We start from the raw sequence: 19103 nt of genomic DNA, 5'->3' as shown, positions 1-19103 counted from the left end.
AGAAATACTGTATATTAAAAAAAAAGTGAGGTGGTGTCCAAGGATTCAAGGTCCATTTAGAAAATGGATCGCAGAGGAGAAGAAGCTGTTCCTGAATTGCTGAGTATATGCCTTCAGGCTTCTGTACCTCCTACCTGATGGTAACAGTGAGAAAAGGGCATGCCCTGAGTGCTGGAGGTCCTTAATAATGGATGCTGCCTTTCTAAGACACCGCTCCCTGAAGATGTACTGGGTGCTTTGTAGGCTAGTACCCAAGACGGAGCTGACTAGATTTACAACCCTCTGCTGTTTCTTTCGGTCCTGTGCCAGACAGTGATACAGCCTGTCAGAATGCTCTCCATGGTACAACTATAGAAGTTTTTGAGTGTATTTGTTGACATGCCAAATCTCTTCAAACTCCTAATGAAGTATAGCCACTCTCTTGCCTTCTTTATGCCTACATCTATGATCATCTATGATATCTACAGCTATGATCATTCATCCATTCATGAAGTAGGTAGCTTAATGGTTAGCACAATGCTTTACAGTAACAGTGACTTGGGTTCAATTCCTGCCACTGCCTGTAAGGAGTTTGTACATTATCCTCGTGACCACATGGCTTTCCTGCGGGTTTCTCCAATAGTCCAAAGTTGTACCAGTTGGTAGATTAATTGGTCATTGTAAGTTGTCCTCTGCTTAATCCTATTCACTTTATTTGTTGTGAGGAACTTCGTTAGGCTAGGGTTAAATCAGGGCCAGAAGGATCTACTCTGTATCTAAATAAATAAATAAATAAATAAGCTAACCTGTGGCTTGTTTGAAGACACACATTTTATCAAAGAAAACCCTGAAAATCTGGAATCTGAATATTGTGTCATTGCTATTCTTTTTCCATAGCTCTGTAGTTCTGGGTCAATAGGATGTGCAAATATCCATTGCATTAACTATTCAATTAAATTTTTACTATTGTTTAAAGGCATGTTGGTGCATTGGATTTTTTGAAATGTGAAAATCAGACTGAGGAAGAGCTTATATTAATGCCCAAAGACATCATCATATATAGGACATTTAGAAAATGAGATATCTCCAAAGAAATATGGCTGACTATCTTACAAGAGGAGATCTAGACTTCAAATAGGGAACAAGATATGCACCGAAATAAGGGATCCTTCAGATACTGAGGTTGTTGTGAAGATTGGGCCCTCATGACGCAGGATCGCTTGTTGCATCTGCCCAGTGAAGGAGACGCTGGAGCTGGTATGGGAGAGGCTGGAGCCTGTGCTGGTTTGGGGGGGGGGGGGGGTCTGGCCCCTCCTATCGGTACTACCTTCCAGTGTTTGCTCATTTGAAGGAAAGTTAGATTGCATTTGTCTGTGGCTGCACTAGCGCATGATGAGGACTGCTGTGTGCTTGCTCCAGGACTACATCCCATGCACCATCAACCTACAGGCCATGACACTCAGGGACTAGGGCTATATATTTTTTTGTGACTATGGTTTTTTTTTACTATCATAACTGCAAGTGCTATATGTACTGTATTTATTGTGTGACTGTTGATACTATTTTTTGCAGAATTGCCCCAGAGGAGCACAGTTACATTTGGCTGCATTCATGTGTTTGGTTGAATGACAATAAAACTTGAACCTGATTGACTTGAATTTTTGAACAGCACATACAAAATGCTGGAGGAAATAATGTCATGTAGCATCTATGGAGGGCAAGAAACAGTCGATGTTTTGGATTGAGACTCTGAATTAGGACATGAAGGACGTTGACTGTTTATTCCCCTCCATAGGTGCTGCCTAATTTGTTGAGTTCCTCCAGCATTTTGTGTACTTTGAGCATGTGATACCCAGTATATTCTAGGATTGGAAGTTCTTCAAAGTTAGATGAGCAAAGTTGGACTTTCTGCATCTTTATCACCTTGTGATCTTAAATAAATACAATAAAGATGACCTCTTTATCTTACGTTCTACCTCATCGTAACACGTTCGCTTCGTCTATCTGCACTCAACATTCTTTTAGTTATAACATTATATTTGGCACTGTTTTTTTTCTCCTTTTGTACTGCCTCAGTATATTTCTGTATGGAATAATCTATCTGGATGCCACACAAACAAAAGCTTTTCACTGGGTGTTTGTACATCTGATAGTAATAAACCAAATATCAATAGCATTAGGTGACTGAAAGATGCCACACATAGAAACTGGATCCATGCTCTCTTTGCCAGCACAAGTAGTATACAATACTAATGCTTTATTAAGTGATGCAGATCTTTTAATGATTCCATATTCATTGCCATATTTTTCCAGTGAATGTGGAATGTGCTTGATTTAAAAAAGGAAAACTCTGTTGAGTAGAAAGGCACAAACAGCCAGTAAGATTTTGTTCATTTTGACATTTAAATTCTTCCCAAAGTTAGGTTTTCCTTTAAGTTTTATTTACATTGTCAATATGTACAGAACAAAGGTCTGAATGGCCAAAATATTAACCGTAGAAGCTCACCTTCAGACTTTCAGCAGCTAGTTCATAATTGTCTGAGGGCCAAAAGCAGTAAACAGTTAAAATATTTAACAGTGATTAGAGTTCTTTATTACTAAAATCTAGAGAAAATATACTCTAAAACAAAATGCAGATGTGTGGAAACTGGATCCGCTTGCATCTGTTATTTTTCATGTGTGACTTTTCATTAGTGGTTATCACAACGCTTGACAGAACCAACGGCGGGGTTTAATTCCTGCCGCTGTCTGTAAGGAGTTGGCACACTCTCTCCGTGATGGCATGAGTTTCCTCCGGGTGCTCTGGTTTCCTCCCACCATCCAAAGACATACCTGTTGGTAGGTTAATTGGTCATTGTAAATTGACTCATGATTAGGCTAGGATTAAATCGGGGATTTGTTGTGTGATGTGTCTTGAAGGTCCGGAAGGGCATATTCCACGCTGTATCTCAATAAATAAATATAAATAAATAAATATGCACATAAATGCAGCAAGTAAAGGTCAGGATTGAACCTGTGTCACAGCAGCAGTGTTCGTCTGCCTGAGAGTGCACACAATAGATCTATTGACACGATTTCAAAGGAGGAGCAGGAAATTATAAACACACAGAGTTCTGCAATTCTGAAAATCTTGAGCAGTACACACAAAATGCCAGAGGAACTCAGGACGTTTGGCAGCATCTGTGGAGGGGAATAAACAGATGACGTTTCAACCCCAAACCCTTCATCAGGACTGAAAAGGAAAAGAGCTGAAGCCAGAAGAAGGTATGGGGAGGGGAAGGAGCAGAAGTTGGCAGGTGATAGTTAAAACCAGGTGAGGAGAAAAGTAGTTTGTTGGGTGACAGAGGATGTAAGAAGATGGGAGGGGATAGGTGGAAGAGGTAATGTGGATGAAGGAAAGCTTTGGTAATAAATATACTTTGAACATTGACCTTTGAATATTTAATAGGAACTATGAAATCCAATAGGAAATTATTTTGGTGCTTTGATAAATATTTCTCAATCACCAGGACTGAAAGAAATATAATTTACAATTTATGTGATCTTGTGTTATTGTATTTCTCCATTGAATTCTATTGATTCTGTGTTTTAAATTTTGTGTTTTTCACTCTTTTTTGTTGCCATTTGAGCTATTTGTTTTTTTTGTGTGTGGGGGGGGTGCGATTTGTTTGATGTTTTTTCTTTGAACGAGTTCCATGGTTTTCTTTGTTTCGTGTCTGTCTGTGGGGAAGACAAACTTCAGGGTTGTATATTGTGGACATATTTTGATAATAAATGTACTTTGAATCTTGGACCCTATATCAGGAGGTGCTTCTCCTTCAGGAGAGCTCTGAAAACTCATGCATGGCTCCATATAATGAAAGGTTTTTTTCTTCGCTGTTGGTGTAAAAGTGGATGAAGATGAGAGACTCATAAGATGTAGAAGAGTACTTCACTGGAACAGGCCTTGAGGCCCACATAGTGTGTACTGACCATGATGCCAATCCAAGCTAATCTCATCAGCCTGTGTATGGTCTATATTGCTCCTTTCCCTGCTTGTCCTTGTCCATATCTAACTGCTTGATAGACATGGTCATTGTATCTGCTTCCACCACGTCCCCTAGCAATGCCTTCCACGCACCTACCATTGCTTTGTAAATCTCCTTTAAACTACCTCTCTCACCTTAAAGCTATGCTCTGCGATATGTGATATTTCCACCCGGGGGAAAAGAATCAACTACCTTCCCCATTGATATCACTGTTAAATTTAGAGATTTCTATTAGGTATTCCCTCCAACTCTGACTCAGCATGACAATAATTGGTGGGAAATGCAGGTCCTGGCTAGGAGTCATAAAGAGGCATTTAGCTTGTGTTAAATACACCCAATGTCCACTTTATTAGATACCTCCTGTACCTAATAAAGAGGCAAATGAGTGTACATTCATGGTCTTCATCAGCTGTAGCCCATCCACTTCAAGGTTCAATGTGTTGTGTTTTCCACAATGTTCTTCACACCATTGTTGCATCATGTGTTTATTTGAGTTACTGTCATCTTCCTGTCAGCTTGAACTAGTCTGGCCATTTTCCTCTGACCTTTCTTATTGACAAGGCATTTTCTTCTACAGAACTCCTACTCACTGGATTTTTCTTTTGTTTTTCACACCATTCTCTGTAAACTCGAGAAGTAGTTGTGCGTAAAAATCCCAGGAAACCTACAATTTCTGAGATATTCACACCACCCTATCTGGCACCAACAATCATTCCATGGTCAAAGTCCACCTTTCTTCCCCATTCTGATGTTTGGTCTGAACAACAGCTGAAACTCTTGACCTTGTCTGCATGCTTTAATGCATTAAGTTTCTGCCACATCATTGGCTGATTAGATATTTGCATTAATGAACAGGTGTACAGGTGCACCTGATAAAGTGGCCACTGAGTGTTTCATATTGTGCATACAATACCTATTTGAGGAGACAAGATACCAGGTCCATGATACTTAACTTCCTTAAGTGGAGACCACAGAGACAATCTGAAGGCAAACATTTGTGAATCCTTAAACATGGCAATGAGGCCTCTGGCCATGAGCATGGGACCAAATACCAGTTGCCTGCTACGTTCATTTTCTTCTCAAGATGCCACCAATAACTTGCAACTCCTTGCTTACAACTTTGATAGGAGACATCAAATATTCACATTGAGGACTACTACAGCTGAAGTCCACAGTACCCTTGTCACAGACAAGTGTACATCAGTGAGCAACATTGTTTTAAGGTGTTTATAAAGATCTACTGATTCTCAAAGTAGATTGACTGCAGACTCCAGTCACAAGTGCAGTTCCCCTTTAAGAAAACAGAACATGGAAGGTGTGCTGATCCACAGGTAAGATTGAAATGCAGAGGCCTTAAATCACCACTCCCCCCCCCACCACCACCATTCCCACCTATCCAGCTGGCAAGCTTAGAGTCTCTGGAAAATAAAACTGAAGACCTCAGAGCAAGATTGATGTACCAGAGGGACATCGGGAACTGTTGAGCAGAGAGACAACATCTGCCGGAAGTAAATTCCTTGTATGTGCATAGGTACTTGGCGATTAAAGTCTGATTCTGATTCTGATTCTGATTCTGCACTTTGCTTCACAGAAACATTGCTCATGATCACTATTTCAGACACAGCCCTCCAGCACGAGGGCTTCATGATTCTCCATGAAGACAGGTAGAGGAGGTTGAGTATGCTTTATGATTAATTCATCATGGTGCATAGATGTGTTGGTTCCATCTCAATCCTGCTCACCTGACTTGGAGCATCTACTGGCTAAGTATCATCCATTTTATCTGCAAAGGAAATTTTCAGCTATCATCCCAGTAGTGATGTTCATTCCACCTCAGGTCACATCAGGCAAGCTCTAGAGGTGCTGAGCCCCATGATCAGCAGTCTCAACACAGATGCCTTCTCTATCGTTGAGGGGGATTCCAATCAGGCCAGCTTGAAAGAGTGTCTGAACAACTACCACCCACACATCTCATCTGTGGAATCAAAAGAGCCTAGACACTTGACCACTCTTATACTACTATCAAGAAGCTTACCATGCCATCCTATGCCCACTCTTTGGAAAGTCTGATCACCTGCCTGTACTTCAAAGTTTCAAAGGTTTATCTTATCATCAAAGTATGAATGTCTAACTCAACTCTGATATTTACCTAATTGGAAAGATTTGCTATCTGGAAGGTGTCGCCCGAGGAATCATTGTCGGCTGGTGCCATCTTGACCAGAATAGCATTTCTACTTCCACTGAAGAAGCAGACACTAAAGATCACAGCACCGGTGGTGAAGACCAAGAAGGTATGATCAAAGGAGTGGAGGTGTGCTTACAGGACTGCTTTGAGTCAGAGGACTGGACAATGTGCAGGGATTTATGTTCAATCTGAAAGAAATGTGCCACAGTTGCTACCTGTACGAGAAATCCAGGTATGACCTAACAAAGACTACTTTAAGTGAGTTAAAGCAAATCCAATTGAAGCTAGGGATGAAATCAGATGCACTTCACCTGTGCCAAGGTTCTCAAGCCATTACTTCCAACGGATCAAAACAAAATCATAAATGGTCGTGATGCTTCACTCCCTGGTGAGTTTAATGTATTTTATGCAAGCTGTGAAAGGGAGAATTAAACTACATATGTACGAATCACTGCAACATTGGGCGACACTGTGATTTATGTCTCAGAGACCGATGTCAGAACATTTCTTTCTTTTTTTTATTAGTTTTTTAATACATTTTCTACATCGCTACAGATAAAAAGAAACCCAGATTGAAATGAAGAACATTAATACAGTGCAAAAATAAACATACAATAGTAATATAATACAAAGGAAGATAATTGAAAAAGCACCCAAATTGAAGATATGTAAAATTAGTATCCTCCCCAAGCCCCACAACAAAAAAGAACTCCAGACCAACCACAACACAATCTAAAGAGTATACATCAGGACATTCAACCCCCCCAAAACTGTAAATACACTTAGCAACAGAAGATATTAATGCCTACTACCAACAGAAAAGGAGCTGAAAGCAAGGGACCGAAAAAAAAAACCTTAGTTAAGAGGAAGGTTATGAAAATACTCAATAAAAGGTCCCCAGACCTTATGGAACTTTGCATCCGAATTAAGAACTGAATAATGAATTTTTTCAAGGTCTAAGCAGGACATAATATCATTAAGCCATTAAGCATGCGTGGGCGGGGCAACATCCCTCCATCTAAGGAGGATTAACCGTCTAGCCAGGAGAGAAGCAAAAGATAATATTCGACATTTAGTCGAACTCAGACTTAAATCTGTCTCACCCAAAAAACTGAACAAAGCAATTAAAGGGCTAGGTTCTAGGTGGTGATTCAGAATATAAGATAACGTTATGAAGACGTCTTTCCAAAATTTCTCCAAGCTAGGACACAACCAGTACATATGAATGAGAGAGGCCTCACCCCTTTTGCATTTATCACAGAGAGGACTAATGTCAGGGTAAAATCGAGATAGTTTAGATTTAGACATATGGGCTCTATGAACAATCTTAAACTGTAAAAGGCAATGGTGAGCACAAAGAGAGGTTGAATTAACCGATTTGAGAATCGAATCCCAAGTCTCATCAGATAAGGAGATATTTAAATCATGCTCCCAAGCCATTCTAATTTTATCCACAGGGGCACACCGTAAGGATGCTAATTTATCACGAATAAATGATATTAAACCTTTACCTAGTGGATTAATAGAAAGAAATAGATCCATAACATTTTTCTCAGGCATTACAGAGAAGTTAGGAATTAAAGGATTAATAAAGTGTCTAATTTGGAGATATCTAAAAAAATGAGCATTGGGCAGATTGAACTTAGCAGAGAGCTGTTGAAAAGATGCAAAGCGATTATCAATAAAAAGATCTTCAAAATGTCTAATGCCTTTCCTATACCAATCATGGAATGCTGAATCATACGTAGTAGGTAAAAAAAGGTGATTATGTAAGATTGGGCTTGAAAAGGAAAAACCATGGAAACCATAAAACTTCCTAAACTGAGCCCATATACGCAAAGTGTGTCTAACAAGAGGATTAACAATTAATCTGGACAAACTACTAGGGAGTACAGAGCCAAGAAGTGCAGAGATAGATAAATCTTTAGTGGAACTCAACTCCATTGCCACCCAATTAGGGCACTCGTGTTGGCCATGGAAAAAAGACCAAAAGGTAGCACAACGTATATTGGCTGCCCAATAATATAAATGAAAGTTAGGTAAAGCCATGCCACCCTCTTTTTTAGATTTTTGGAGATAAACTTTATTAATTCTAGAGCATTTATTCTTCCACAGATATGACAAAATAATAGAGTCTAAGGAATCAAAAAAAGATTTAGGAATAAAAATTGGGATTGATTGAAATAAATATAGAAGTTTAGAGAGAACATACATTTTAACAACATTGATACGACCTACCAAAGACATAGATAGAGGTGACCATTGTAACAGACTCTGTTTTATAGTATATGAAAGATAGGCAAAATTTTCATGAAAGAGATCTTTAAACTTCCTTGTGACTGTAATCCCAAGGTAAGTAAATTGATTATGAACTACTTTAAAAGGGAGATCACAAAAAGTTAATTCTTGTGCTTCTTTATTAATTGGGAAAAGTTCACTCTTATGTAAATTAAGTTTATAGCCAGAGAACTGGCTAAACTGATCAAGAAGTGAAAACATTGGAGGTAAGGATGTAGATGGATTTGAAAGAAAAAAGTAGTAAGTCATCAGCATAAAGAGAAACTTTATGCTCAACACCCCCTCTCCAAATCCCGGTCAATTCAGGACAATTTCAAAATGCTATCGCCAAAGGTTCTATAGCCAAATCAAAGAGAAAGGGACTTAAAGGGCATCCCTGGCGGGAGAACATTTCTTTCAAGAGGGTGAACCCTCACAAGGTGTCAGGTCCTGATGGTGTATCTGGTAGGGCACTGAAAACCTGTGCCAACCTACTAGCAGGAGTATTCAAGGAGATCTTCAATCTCACACTGCTGCCGTTGAAGGTTCCTACCTGCTTCAAAAGAGTGGCAATCATACCAGTGCCCATGAAGAGCAGGGTGAGCAGCCACAATAACTGTCGCCCAGTTGCACTCACATCTACTGTGATGAAGTGTTTTGAAAGGTTCATTATGGCCACAATCAACTCCTGCCTAAGCAAGTACCCACACCCGCTGCAATTTGCCTGTCATCACAATAGGTCTACAGAAGATGCAATCTCACTGGCTCTCCCATCAGCCTTGGATCACCTGGACAATAGGAGTACCCATGTTAGGCTTTTGTTTATTGATTACATCTCAGTGTTCAAACCATCATACCCTCAGTACTAATGAACAAGGTCCAAAACCTTGGCCTCTGTATCTTGCTCTGACTTCCTCATAGGGAGACCATAGTCTGTGCAGATGTGAAATAATATCTCCTCCTTACTGACAATCAACTCTGGCACATTTTAAGGATCTGTGCTTAACCCGCTGCTCTACTCTCCCTATACCCATGGCTGGTTGGGTAGGCATAGATCAAATGGCATCTATAAATTTGCCAAAGACTCACTGCAGTTGGCAAAGTTTCAGATGGCGTTGAGATGGCATACAGGAGTGAGATAAATCAGCTAGTTAAGTAGTGTCACAGCAAAAACATTGCATTCAACGTCAGTAAGACCAAGTGAGTGTGGACTTCAGGAAGGAGAAGTCCATGGAACACATAATAGTCCTCATCAAGGGATCAGCATTGGAAAGGGTGAACATCTCTGAAGATCGATCCTGGGCTCAACGTATTGATGCACTTACAGAGAAGGCACCTCAGCAGCTATATTTCATTAGGAGTTTGAGGAGATTTGGTATGTCACCAGGCTCCCATAAATTTCTACAGATGTACCATGGAGACCTTTCTACCTGATTGGATCACGATCTGGTGTGAAAGGGCCACTGCACAGGATCGTAAAAAGCTGCAGAAAGTTGTGTACTCAGTCAGCTTCATCATGGGCACTAGTATCTCCAGCACTGAGGATACCTTCAAAAGGCGATGCCTTAAAAAGGCAACATCCATCATTAAGGACTCCCATCACCCAAGACTTGCTCTCTTCTGATTGCTAGTGTCACGGAGGAGGTACATGAGCCTAAAGACACACACTCAATGTTTCAGGAACAGCTTCTTCCCATCCACCATCACATTTCTGAATGGACAAAGAACACATGAACACTACCTCACCATATTTTCTCTCTTTTTGCACTACTTATTTAATTTGATTATTTAATGTACATTTTATTGTAATTTATAGTTTTTATGTTACTATATTGCCAGTGATATTAAACCTGACTCATTGAGGAGGAAGCCTGCAGCTGTACAGGTGACCTGTAACCTGCATTCTTTACTTGAGGTCAGATCTGGCACGGCCAGGTCAGTTTAACACGGCTGAAAGTTTTGAGGAATTGCTGAAACAGCAGTGTAAGAGTGATTTACAGCTGTCCAGAAATTGGTCACAGCTTAAACAATAGTGGCACAGTTAGATATTTCCGAAGGGGGCCGCAATTATTGAGTACTTTCTCGTTAAGAGAAGTCTGGAGATACGCTCCTCAGCAACCAGTGCCTTCCAAAAAAAGTAAACGATTTTTGGCAAGCTGCAATATTTTGCAAGGTGAGGAAATTATACTTTCCCATGAGCCAGTCTGAAATATTGCCTTCCAACTCTAAGCAAAATCTCTAGCAAAATATAACAAATAGGGGATCAGCTGCCCCTTTAAACACTTCTGGACAGGTTTCCTTTACAAAGCTTACTGCAACAGTCCTGGGACTCATTAATTCAGTCCATCATTTTCCCTCATGACTTATCCTATTGATTGAATTTGTTTTGACAACTTCTTGCTGTAGACAGAGTTCACACCCATAGCTCAAAGCTCCAGATCCTGACGTCTTACAAACAAATGTAATATATTCAGTTGAAGCTTTATTACATTTAAATTAGAAAGTTGGCTTGACTTCACATTTGCCCTTGATTCTTCTTTATGTTAGTTGTTTATGCAGATCAAACATGCCAGACGCATAATAATATAACCTTGTTGTTAGTTGATATCTTTATAAAAGTAAAACATATCTTTTTTCTTTAAAAAGCTGACACTATGCAGACCAAGAGAGATCAAGTTTGTTTGGAGGTAACTTTTAACAAAGATATTGAGGGATAAAATAGAGGCAAAGTGACAGACTTGAGAGGCTATTCTAGAACATGAGGACAAAACTGGCTATCATTGGATACAGAAAACTCTTATACACAAAGAGAAATTGGTGGAGAAATGAAGCAATCTCAGATATTAACCTTCATATCCCATTTGATTGAGTCCAAATTCTTGAAACGTTTTATCAAACAATATTTTTAGACTGCCTTCACCATGTGGACTGCAGTAGTTCAAGATGATAACTCACATTTCAAAAGCAGTGGATGTTAGCTCTGACAGTGGTGTCCACATCTTGTTAGTGAATAAAAGTAAATACACACTCAATGGGCACTTTAGTACATCTGTACACCTGCTTATTAGTGCAAATATCTAATCAGCCAATCATATGCCAGCAACTCAATACATAAAAGCACTCAGACATCGTCAAGAGCTTCAGTTGCTGTTCAGACCAAACATCAGGATGTGGATCTAAGTGCCTTTGATTGTGGAATAAGTTGTTGGTGCCAGGCGAGGTGGTTCTCAGAAAATGCTGATCTCCTAAGATTTTCACACACAACAGTCTCTAGAGCAATGGTTCCCAACCTTTTTAGGCCGTGGACCCCTACCATTAATCGAGGGGTCCACGGAACCACTGCTAGAGTTTACAGACAATGGAGTGTTAAACAAAAAAAAAGAATAATCCTATGAGTGGCAGTTCTGTGGGCAAAAATGCTTTGTTAATGAGAAAGATCAAAGGAAAATGGCCAGACTGGTTCAATCTGACAGGAAGGTGACAGTATCTCAAATAAACACGTGTTAGATCAATGTTTTACAGAAGAACATCTCTGAACACACATCACATCATACCGTGAAGTGGATGGAGTACAGAAGGAGAAGACCACAAACTTACATTCAGTAGCGATGGTATTTGGTACAGGATGTATCTAATTTTAAATCTAACCTGCTTAGCAAGAGCCATGCTTATGACTTCAACCTTAGACATTGAGTTCAGGCATGTCATCAGTTATCTTAAATCAACAGGGAAGATTTAGGATACAAGGTTCACAGAAAAGATTAGGCCAAGTTAATGATGCTCTTGGAATGCAAAAGTACTATGAATGAATTTATATTTCAATAAAGTTTGAGCTTGTTGGCTTTTGATTTCAAGCACTGCCATAGATAGATAGATAGATACTGTATTGATCCCAAAGTGTCACAGTAGTATTACAAGTGCACAGATATAAATATTAGAAAAGAAGTTGAAAGAATGAAATAAAGTTACCAAAAACAGTCTAACAGGGGAGTGTCATCAGTTCCCCAGCTATGGGTTGACTCATTATAGAGCCTAATGGTCAAGGGTAAGAATGACGTCATATAGCGCTCTTTGGAGCAATGCAGTTGTCTTAGTCTATTACTGTAAGTGCTCCTCTGTGCAGCCAAGGTGACCTGCAGAGGGTGAGAAACATTGTCCAGAATTGCCAGGATTTTCCATCCGGTTCTTTGTTCTACTACAGCCTCCTGTATGTCCAGTTTGGTTCCTATAACAGAGCTAGCCTTTCTGATCAGTCGGCATCACCCGCATCGATGACATTGTCCCAGAACAGCCACCACATAGAAGGTTAATGTATGTATTACATCACAAACAAGTGAAAATCTGCAGATGCTAGAAATCCCCGTGACACACACACAGTACTGGAGGAACTCAGCAGGCCAAGCAGCATCTATGGAAAAAAAAAGTAAACAGTCGACGTTTCAGGCCGACACCCTTCATCAGGACTGGAGAAGAAAGGTGAGAAGGTAGAGGGAGGGGAGGAAGAAACGCAAGGTGATAGGTAAAACCACAAGGGGGAGGAGTGAAGTAAGCAGCTGGGACGCCGATTGGGAAAAGAGATAAAGAGCTGGAGAAAGGGGAATCTACTTGGAGAGGACAGAAGGCCATGGAAGAAAGGGAAGGGGAAGGAGCATTAGAGAAAGGTGATGGACAGGAAAGGAGATAAGATGAAAGGGGGAAATGTGAATGGGGAATAGTGAAGGAATGGGGGGGCATTGCCGAAAGTTCGAGAAATCAATGCTCATGCCATCATTCCATTTTGCGCACTTCAGTTTCAGAATTATGGAGATATCTTCCTTCTTCAAGGAAAGGAGCTTCCCTTCCTCCACCATCAACACTGCCTTCACCTGCAGCTCTTCCATTTCGTGTACGTCTGCCCTCACCTCATCTTTCCGCCGCCCTGTCAATGATATGGTTCCTCATGTCCACACCTACCACACCACCAGCCTCCATGTTCAGCACATAACCTTCACCATCTCCAATGGGATCCGCTGCCAAGCATATCTTTCCCTTCCCCCCCCCACTTCTCCTTCCTGCAGGGATGACTCCCTACACGACTCCCTTGTCCATTTGTCCCTCCCCATTGATCTACCTCCAGAAAGTGATCTTTGCAAGCGGAACAGGTGCTATACCTGCCCTACACCTCCTCCCTCGCTACCATTCAGGACCCCAAACTGTCTTTCCAGGTGAGGTGACACTTCACCTGTGAGTTTGCTGGGGTCACCTACTCTATCCGGTGCTCCCAGGGTGTCCTTCTGTATGTTGAAGAGACCCGATGTAGATTGTGAAACCGCATCGCCGAGGCCCTACATTCCATTGTTCAGAAAATATGGTGTCTCCTAGTGGTCACCCACTTTAATTCCACTTGCCATTGTCATTCCAATATGTCTGTCCATGGCTTCCTCTACTGCTGTGATGAAGCCACTCTCAGGTTGGAGGAGCAACACTTTATATTCTGTCTAGGTAGCCTCCAACCTAATGGCGTTGACACCAATTTCTTGAACTTCGAGTAATGCCGCTCACCCCTTTCCCTTCACCGTTCCCTATCCACTTTTCCCTCTCTCAACTTATCTCCTTACCTGCCCATCGCCTCCCTCTGGTTCTCCTCCCCCTCCCCTTCCTTCCATGGCCTTCTGTCCTCTCCTTTCAGCTTCCCACTTCTCCAGCCCTTTATCTCTTTCACCAATCAGCTTCCCAGCTCTTTACTTCACCTCTCCCCCCTCCCAGTTTCACCTATCACCTACCACCTTGTGTTTTTTCCTCCCTTGCCCACCGCCTTCTTACTCTGACTTCTCGTCTTTTTTCTCCAGCCGGAAACGAGACCCTTCATCAGGAGTGGAGAAGCCTGACTGTTTACTCCTTTCCAGAGATGCTGCCTGGCCTGATGGGTATGTATTTTGTGATATTTTAGTAAATATTGTTTACAACATATGCCCTGTGAATGGACACATTTTTCTGTGAAGATGCTCCAGCCTTATCTTTATCGTAGGTAAACCCAAATTTTCTAAATTTGTATGCAAAATGTTAAATAATTTTTATTAAACCTTTGGCAATGAAAGAGCTTAGATTATCCAGCTAGCACACCTACACAGATCTAGTCATGTTTCTCATCGAGCACCTGCCCCTGCATGCGCGTGCACGTGCAGACACACACATACACACCACACACACACACACACACACACACACACACACACACACAAAGCAAAGTATTGGAAAAAGGGGGTGATGTCAGTTCACGTGAGTACATGCACCATATATATATAACAGGCAAGTGAAAATATGCATCAGTGCTAAGAATGTGAAAATATTTCAAGAGGAGGATACATGCAACCTCAACCTCAGTAAGTCGCTACAACATGGAAGATGAAGTTCAAATTGGGGAAATATGAGATTATCCTCTTTAGTAAAAAAAAAGAGATGTATAGTATTTCTTAAATGGTGAATGAGTGGGAAATGTTAACCTTCCAGGACCTCGAGGGTGTCACAGTTTCAAACAAGGGGTTGCTCATTTTGGGTTGAGATTAAAATAAAATCTTTTTATCAGTGAGCGGGATCTTCTGTTCCAGAGGGTTGTGCAGAATCGGTTTATGACTGTATTCAAAATTGCAATAGATGAATTTATAGATATTACGGGAATCAACAGACATGGGGATTTGGCACAAATTGCTAAGGTAGAAGATAAAGCCACGGTCTAGGTGCGTCACAGAGAGGCTCAATAAGCCAAATGGCTGACTTCTGCCGCAGATTTTTATGTGCTTATGTTCTTTTGCACGCATCAAAGAAACCCCTTGCTCATCCCCCAAAGTCATTGGCTTTCTGATGATCACTTCCTGTTATGCTTAAATATATCACCTTCAGGTTAATTAGCATTATCTCCATTTTTATTGCACAAGTAATTCAAAATTTCAAGCTCCATTTCAACAGAGGATTTCATTACCCTTTCAGAGATATCAGCTACATTATTATATATTCACTTCCATAGATACTGTCTGACCTGTTGAGTTCCTCCAGCATTTTGTGTGCATTGCTTTGGATTTCCAGCATCTGCAGACTTCCTCGTGTTTATTATATTTTCATGCCGTTTTGACAAATAATTTTAGATTGGATTACTTGTGTGATTAAGGAGCAGTGAAAGAATAGCAAAATGTATCCCATAAACAGGCTGAGGAAATCCAGAGACCCAGAAAGACTGGGTGATTCCTGTTTGGAAAGGAGTAAATTAGGAATGGTAGTCATTTGAGCCACGTTGTAAACCAAATAATAGTGTTTCCATCAATTTCAGATACATTAATAACACATGGTCACTAAAGTGTATTCATTTCGAATTTGCTGAACTGTCATCAGTAGTGGCTGCACAGTTCTTTTATTTAGTTACTTTACTACCTAGCTCCTTACAGTTCTGTTCAATTTATTATTTACTCTAGAAATATAATTAATTGGATGTTATTTAAAAGCTTTCTTGACGTTTGTTAGTTGTGACAGGCCGTAATAAAGTGTACGCTGCATGAGCAGTCTGGTTTACAATTGTGACAGATTTATTCTGAGCATATGCTGCTTGTGACTTCCACATGAGAAGAAAAAATACTTGAGACATCTGCTTCCGCTGGATGGGGTATAGGTGGTACTTAAAATCTCGGCTGCCATCTCCCTCTGCAGCTCATCAATAGATCATAAGACATCGGAGCAGAAGTATGCCATTCAGCCCATTGAGTCTAGACTGTCATTTCATCATGGCTGATTTAATTTCCCTCCCAACCCCATTCCCCTGCTTTCTCCCTTTAACCTTTGACACTCTGACTAATCAAGAAACTGTCAACCTCTGCTTTAAATATACTCAATGACCTGGCCTCCACAGTCATCTGTGGCAATGAATTCCACAGATTCATCACCCTCTGGCTGAAGAAATTCCTCCTCATCTCCATTCTAAAGGTACATCCTTCTATTCTGAGGCTGTGCCCTTTGGTCCTAGACTCGCCCACTACAGGAAATATCCTCTCCACATCCACTCTAATATTCAATATTCAATAGGTTTCAATGAGATCCTCCCCACCCCCTCATTCTTCTAAGCTCTAGCAGGTACAGGCCCAGAGCCATCAAATGCTCCTCATGCACTAACCCTTTAATTCCTCTGATAATTCTCGTGAACCATCTTTGGGCCCTCTCAAATACCAGCACATCCTTCCTTAGATAAGGGGCCCAAAACTGCTCATAATGCTCCAAGTGCAGTCTGACCAATGCCATATAAAACCTCAGTAAAACAGAAGTAAAATATTGCACAGGTTAGAAATCTGTATTTTAACAACAAATGCTGGAAATACACTGCACATCAGGTTGTTGAATGTTTCCTGGCTGAAGAGAACTTTGGATGTCTTGAAAGGATCAGACGTTGATGCCAGCCAAGAATTGGTCATGCCTTTTCCAGATATACCTGAGCAAGTGTTAAACCTCCGAAGAACTTTGAAGACTTCTCTCTAACCCTAGCCCTAACCCTAACTGTCTCTACAGGACATTCAAGAGACTGCGGAAGCTGGAATATGGAGCAACTGCTAAAATGTTGGAAGAACTCAATGGTTCAGGCAGCATCTGTTGAAGAAAATGGACAATCAATGTTCCAGGTTGAGTTCCTATGGAAGCTGCCTAACTGTGGTGAACTACATATACCTGTCTGGACACGCCCCCCCCCGCTGACTGCTCCTGTGGCTCCTCCCACAGACCCCGGTATAAAGGTGATTGAAGCCACAGACCCTTCCTCAGTCTCCAGGATGTCGTATGATGGTCACTTGCTGCTTGTGCTTTCTTCCAGCCAATAAAAGCCTACCTTAACCCACATCTCGGAGTTATTGATGGTGCATCACTAACCCACAGAGTTCTTGCAGCAACTTATGTGCTGCTGTCTCCATTTAAAATCATTCAAAATCAGTTATCTAATTGCCTTAGAGTAACAAAAACTAAAACTTTTAAAGTGTTTTATATGATTGAAATTATTTAAGAAAGCTCAATTAATTCAGAAAAGAGTCACATAAATTACCTTGTACTTACCCTTATCATATTCAGAAGGAAGATACGACCAGAAAGTTCAGCAAGTTCACGTACAGGGAGCCTGGATACAGTGCCACTTACATAACAAATGCTAGAAGATCAGTATGGAAATCTGATATCCATATAGGAGAGAGTTACATTGACTGGTTGACTGGTGTCATAACAACGTTGCACCCAGCATCAGTATGACCAAGGAATTGATTGTGAACCTCAGGAAGGGGAAGTCAAGGGAACACACACCAGGAGTTCTCAGGAGTGGAAAGGGTGAATGGTTTCAAAATCCTGGGTTTCATCATCTCTGAGAATCTGTCTGGGCCTGACATATTGATGCAATTATGAGAAAGGCGCACCAGTGACTATATTTCACTAGGGGTTTTAGCAGATTTGTCGCGTCAACAAAGACTCTGGAAAATTTCTACAGATGTACTGTGGAGAGCATTCTAACTGGTTGCATCACTGTCTGGAATGGAGAGGCCATTGCACAACTTTGGGAAAAGCTGCAGAGGGTTGTAAACTCAGCCAGCTCCATCATGGGCACTAGTCTCCCCATCATCAGGGACATCTTCAAAAAGATGGTATCCATTATTAAAGACCCCCACCACCCAGGACATACCCTCTTTTCTTTACCACCATCAGGTAGGAGGAACAGAAGCTTGAAAGCATACAATCAATATTTTAGGAGTCGATTTTCCCCTCTGCCATCAGATTTCTGATCATTCCATGAACCCATGAACACTACCTCACTATTTTCTTTCCTTTCGCACTGCATATATTTTATATTTCCTATTGTAAATTATAGAATTTAAATGCATTGCACTACTGCCACAAAACACATTTCACAATGTATGTCAGTGATGATAAGGCTGAGTCTGATTCTAATTCTATTTTCCGGCAGGATTCAGCCCAATGAAAAGATCTTAGATCAGAAGCCATTTTCATTGTTACTTTTTGTAACTTCAAAACATTAAATGAATTCAAACAAAAACAAAAAAAATATATAGATACAAGATTACTCAAATGTTATTGAAATATTAAATACACAACAGTCAAACTGAAGAATACCAGTAGCGAGCTTTCCTACAAGCAGGTCCAGTGACAATACAATTCAGTAATTGTAGGTTAACCCAATGAGAGGCTAAGCAGATAACATTTTTTTTCAGTGGAACCACTCTTTGCCAAACCATCTGGAGAGGCACTAAGAGAGGTAGCTTAGAAGAATGAAAGCCATTCAGGACTTTGCATATTCTGCACCCTGCTATCTATCCACAATACAGCCTGTGATATACAACCACGTGTTTATGGTTATATATGTCTATTGCTTTAGAACTCTTTACAATATACAACTAGAAATACAGTAAATTTTCCCTGGTTTCCTTCAGAATTGAAACAATGTTCTCTACTAAGAGAGATAACATTTTGTTTTGATTTTCAGAGAAAATGTTCTCAAGTGAACTTTGTCTTTAATAAATTGTGGTAATGGTGCTCAACAATTTTTTTTCCAGAATAACTGGATTTACAGTACATATCCCTTCTAAGGGCCGCTCTCAAGCAAATGTTTCATTTTGCACAAGCTA

At 40.6% G+C, this 19103-nt stretch overlaps 1 long non-coding RNA gene across 1 annotated transcript; it reads left to right on the top strand.

Annotated features, from left to right (window-relative positions):
- The first annotated feature begins 3089 nt into the window (after positions 1 to 3089).
- LOC140714891 (uncharacterized) lies at positions 3090 to 17143 on the top strand. The gene is made up of 3 exons (XR_012096023.1): positions 3090 to 3243; positions 14298 to 14375; positions 16996 to 17143. It is a non-coding gene; the product is annotated as an uncharacterized lncRNA (long non-coding RNA).
- Positions 17144 to 19103: the final 1960 nt, after the last annotated feature.

Source organism: Hemitrygon akajei, chromosome 22, assembly GCF_048418815.1.
Source record: "Hemitrygon akajei chromosome 22, sHemAka1.3, whole genome shotgun sequence".
In the NCBI taxonomy this organism is placed as follows: Eukaryota; Metazoa; Chordata; class Chondrichthyes; order Myliobatiformes; family Dasyatidae; genus Hemitrygon; species Hemitrygon akajei.
The sequence above is the reverse complement of the archived record's forward strand: the minus strand, read 5'-3'. Positions and strand labels throughout refer to the sequence as shown.